The sequence below is a fragment of the Cornus florida genome, unplaced genomic scaffold (genome assembly GCF_030987335.1).
Source record: "Cornus florida cultivar Cherokee Brave unplaced genomic scaffold, ASM3098733v1 CherokeeBrave_3.0.0_Hap2_Chr10, whole genome shotgun sequence".
In the NCBI taxonomy this organism is placed as follows: Eukaryota; Viridiplantae; Streptophyta; class Magnoliopsida; order Cornales; family Cornaceae; genus Cornus; species Cornus florida.
Window position 1 is genome coordinate 70,368,110 of NW_026775580.1, and position 6,000 is coordinate 70,374,109.

Sequence of the window (6,000 nt, forward strand, 5' to 3'; positions counted from 1 at the left end):
GTTTCTCCTGTGTTTGTATATCACTTTAGCCTAAATCCACTCTAGCATTGTGCTCAAAGCCCTGACCAAACAAGATTTTGATTTTGGTTTTTTTTTTTTTTCTTTTTTTAAAAAAATAAAATAAAATAAAAGAAGAGAAATCTATCATCCCAAACCCAAGGTGTCTTTTTGTTTTAGCTTTTAAGTTGTGACACAAGGGTTACATCATGTGCGGGGTTTTCTTATGAGAAATGTTTTGGATAATTTGGACACTTTTTCATCTTTCTAATTGTGGTGTAAATTTAACATAGTTACATATGAGAATCATTACCAATTTATCATTAAGGCGCGACAATCACTGTAAAAATAAAATAATTAAAAAAGGCATCAAACACAATGATAATAAGTAAAACAATTTGAAGATGGTAAAAACTAGCAAAGTCACGCAAAGTCAATGTGAGAAATGGACCGTTTAGAAGAATTGTACACAGGTACAAGATCTTTAATTCCCTTCAAGTAACATTCAACTAAATGAGAAGGAAAAACAACACAATTATTTTTTAAGCACAATATATGCAACACCATCACATCAAAAATGCAACTATTACATTGACCATAAAAATAAAAAAAATATATGTAGGTAGAAACCGGGAATGAAATCTCTCACCTTCGATCATGATGTTGAGGTTCCATCTGATTTGTTCGATCATGAATGTTGAGGTTCCATCTGATTTGTAGTTGGTTACCGAGATTGTGGCCTCTGGCTTTTTCTCCAATTTTTAAACTTTTTAAAAAATAAATAATTAACATTTTCTCACATTTTTATGTAATTAACGTATCTATTTTTTTTTTTTTTTTTTTTTTTTTTTGAAGTCCCAGATAGAAAATAATTGGATAGAATTGATTCCATCATAAATGCTTTATCGCTTTACCATCCGGATTTCCAAGCTTAGCCAGGTTAGCAAATTTACTCTCTCTAAAATTCACCCTCTTTCATAGAAGACTAGCAAAAGTGCACGTGCATAGTGATAAAAAAAATCCTTGGAAAAAAAATTACATTAATTTTTTTTAAAATTATAAAAAATAATAAGTTGAAGAATTTAAGTGTAGAAATGAAATATGATATAATGTGCTATCATATAAACCACTATATATATTTGTAGAGACATAGTAATATTGTAATACATCATAAACTGTTTTTTTTTTTTTTTTTTTTTCCTTATCTTTTAAATATTTCTTTTTTGAACTTGTACAAATAAGTTCACATCTCAAAAACCAAACAACAATTATGAATATATAAATTATTATTGGCTTGCAATCATAATTAAGTCTAAAATATAGTTGTCACAACTTGCATATTCTTCCCAAATTTTCTTCGGTAATTTATTCTTCACAAATTTTCTCATCAATTATCCTATAAAGCTCTAATACTTAATCATTTCAGTCCCCAAATTGTTGAAACCTAAAAAAAATAATAAAATAAAATTTAATTTAATACAAAAAAACACCCCACCGAAAATGCCAAAACCTTGTGTATTTTTTTTTTATTTCTTGAAAACGAATGATAGAAAGTCCATTGCATCACAACATAATCCACTTAAGGGAAAACAAGAGATTTGAGTTGTTATATTCATATTCAATATGAGAAGGATTATACTTCACCTTAAATGGAGCTTGACTTCCTAAAGGCTTATGAGAAAATTGGAAAATTAATTTATTCAGTTTTAAAAAAATTTAATATGTAACATATAACTATCGCAAATTCAATCATGAATTAAAAACGAAAACACTAATCACTTGCATGCCAATATTTCTCTATAAATAATATTTCTTCTTACTTGAAGAGTTTTAGAATTTAATATTTCTTCTTACTTCTTTTTTTTTGACAATTAATTATAATTGACTAATTTACTCCATAAATCATAGTACTTGAAAATAATTGCAAACAATAAAGTAAAAACTGGCTTAAGGTTATCCAATATTGCTGCTAAAGTTGGAGAGTCAACTTACCCAATATTGCTACCATAGTACTTGATGCCTTTACATCCAAATATTTTTCAAGAATTTCTTGCAACAAATAAAATTTTATTTTTTTCAATTTTTTATTTCAGGTAACAAAACTACTATATATAATTAAATAGAGTAATTTTATTGATAGGAACAAATTGGTTGGAAATATATATGAAAATGTGTATATTATTTAAATCATATACCCTAGAAAGCCATGGAGGAAGAATTTGCATTGGAGGGTCACTTGTTTCTGCCAAAAGAGAAAGAAGGAAAAATTTGAGATATTTTATTTTAGCACTAATATGTGAGAATGCACAAATATTATTAAATTAATAAAAAACGAATGACTTGGTAGATATATATAAGAAATTATTGGAATTGGAATATGAAAAATGGAAGAAGAATGAGGATGCCAAATTTATTATAGTAAACATTGCTACTTTGCTTGTCATTGTTATGCCCACCTCATGCACTCTCTCACCACCACTGCTATAGAAGGCAGTAATGCATAGTTTTAACAAAACTGTAATCTTATCTAAATAGATGTGTTTTATCACCTTGGTAACCCGCCAAAATAACTATTTAGATTCAGGATAACTCTCAAGACATACCTTGTGAGAATGAGCCATCGCATAATTTAAGAAATATTTGTTAAGAAACTTTGTGAACAATGAACTGTCACATAATTTAAAAATACTATTAGTAATATTTTTAAACAAAAATCGTACTTTTGTTTTTCTTTTACATTTTTTTTTTTTTAATTTGTTTGGAATAATGTGAATTAGGCTCTAGAATTTGTAGGGAGAAATTTTTTAGGAAGGAATGGTTTCCTTTTTAAATAGTGGGATTATTATAGATTTTTTTTTTTGTTTACGTTTTTTTCTTTTTCTTTTTTATTTTATGTGTGAGAGTTATTTATTTATTTATTTTTTAAATGTATGTGTTTCTTTTTCACTTTGGCTTTTTTTTTTTTTTTTTTTTTTTTTTTTCTTCTTTTTCTTTTTGTTGCGTGTATTTATTTATTTTTGTTTTAAAACAAATATGGTACTTTTTTTTTTTTTTTTGAATAATGTGAATTAGGCTTTGGAATTTTTGGAAAGGAACGGGTTTCTTTTTAAATAGTGGGAATATTATAGTTTTTTTTTTCCTCTTATTTTTTTATTTTTTTTAATTTGTGAGAGTTAAATAAGGTGATTTAATGACACATCATTAGAATTTTTATAAAGAAAAATTGGAAATTATATGAATCATAAGGGTTGTAAATGAATTGAAAATAAATTGAAAGATAACTTTGGTGCATTTGGAGAGACTCCAAATCAGATGTAATGGCAAAAAACTAAAGGATTGTAACCTTTATATCGTAACATTTAAAAAGAAATAAATTATTACACTTAATAGCAAGAAATTAAAGGGTTATAACCTTTATGGAGACAATATGAATCATTATGTAGTTAATATATATGTTAATACTTTTTAAAAATTTAAATCAAGCAAAAATGTTTGAAGTGGGGTGGGCATGCGTTTTAAAATAAAAAATGTATGTTTTTATTTTTTTATTTTTTTGCCCTTTTACATTTTTCTTTTTCTTTTTCTTTTTCATTTTGTTGCATGAATATTTTTTTTGTTTTTATTTTTAAACGAATAGGGTACTTTTTTTATTTTTTATTCTACAATTTTTTGTTTTGTTTGGAATAGTGTGAATTAGGCTTTAGAATTTTTTTAAAAAATGTATATCTTTTTTTTTTTTTTTTTTGTTGCGTGTATGTATTTATTTTTGTTTTTAAATATTTAATGAAATAATTTTGTATTTTTTAAAAATCTAAAAATATTAAGAAATTAGCTGCACTTTTAGAATAATATATATATATAGATATATAGATTTAAATTTTTTTCTCTTTTTTTTAGTTATGAGAGTTAAATAAGGTGATTAAATTTTGTATTTTTTAAAAATCTAAAAATATTAAGAAATTAGCTACACTTTTAGAATAGTATATACATATAGATTTACGTTTTTTCTCTTTTTTTTAGTTGTGATAATTAAATAAGGTGATTTAATGACACGTCATTGGATTTTTTATAAAGAAAAATTGAAAATTGTTTGAATCATAAGGTGATTTAATGTTCAGTATTTAATGAAATAATTTGTATATTTTAAAAATCTAAAAATGTTAAGAAATTAGTTACACTTTTAGAAATGACTTTTACTCTTTTAGAATAGAAAATATTTAAAATAGACGGATAAAAAAACATGCCATCAATAACCAATGAAATAATAATTCTGTTAGAAAAAATTTAGTACCCTTTTAATTAAAGTAAATATATATATATATATATATATATATATATATATATATATATATATATTCCAAACTAAATAAAAGTTAACAATTAAGTGTAGATATAGATACAAAATTGTTAACAATTATAATAATTTAGTGTTTTTTAGTGTGATTAATTTGGTACTTTTTAGAATTCCAAACAGAATTTGAATTAAAAATTATAATAATTGTTAGTAAACAAATTTAATGTAAAGTAGTTAATGAAAATTATTTTATATTTTTTAAAAATATAAAATTTCTTAGAATGGTATAGATATAGATAGATGAATATAGATACAAAATTGTTAACAATTATAATGATCCGGTGTCTTTTAGTGTGATTAATTTGGTACTTTTTAGAATTCCAAACAGAATTCGAATTAAAAATTATAATAATTGTTAGTAAAACAAATTTAATGTAAAATATTTAATGAAACTTATTTTATATTTTTTAAAAATCTAAAATTGTTAAGAAATTTGTTACACTTTTAGATATAATAATTGTTAGTAAAACAAATTTAATGTAGAATATTTAATGAAACTTATTTTATATTTTTTTTAAATCTAAAATTGTTAAGAAATTTGTTACACTTTTGAAATAATTTTGTATTTTTAAAAAATATAAAAATATTAAGAAATTAGCTGCACTTTTAGAATAATATATATATATATAGATTTACATTTTTTTCTCTTTTTTTTTTTTAGTTGTGAGAGTTAAATAAGGTGATTAAATTTTGTATTTTTTAAAAATTTAAAAATATTAAGAAATTAGCTACACTTTTAGAATAGTATATATATATATATATAGATTTACATTTTTTTTTTCTCTCTTTTTTAGTTGTGAGAGTTAAATAAGGTGATTTAATGACACGTCATTGGATTTTTTAAAAAGAAAAATTGAAAATTGTTTGAATCATAAGGTGATTTAATGTTTAGTATTTAATGAAATAATTTGTATTTTTTAAAAATCTAAAAATGTTAAGAAATTAGTTACACTTTTAGAATAGTGTGTGTGTATATATATATATATATATAGATATATATAGATTTACATTTTATTTTTTTATTTTTTATAAGGTGATTTAATGACACGTCATTGGATTTTTTATAAAGAAAAATTAAAAATTGTTTGAATCATAAGGTGATTTAATGTTTAATATTTAATAAAATAATTTTGTATTTTTTAAAAATCTAAATGTTAAGAAATTAGTTATACTTTTATAATAGTATAGATATAGATATAGATTTTAGGTTGTTATGATCTGTGACTATTATTTTTTTTTACAAAATAAATACATAAATAAATCTAATAATATGTACTTAATATGTTGGAGTTTATTTGAGGTACTGTTAACTATTTTTTTTCCTCATTAATATACTTTCATCCTCTCACACTCAAAATTTAATCTATTTAAAACCAACTCTTTTATCCATCAGCCGTAGGATATATAAGGATTTGATCCTGTCCTGCTATCTACCAGAAGATTTTAGAATTACTTACTGGCTCAAAGATAGCTTGCATCTTTTCAGTTCCTTTAAATTTTCTTTAAAGTGGCCCAGTTAGGTTAGAAACGGATCGGGTTAGCAGAAGATTTTAGAATTACTTACTGGTCAAAGATAGCCCACCTTATAGTCCCAAGACTTGCATCTTTTCAGTTCCTTTAAATTTTCGACTAAAGTGGCCCAGTTAGGT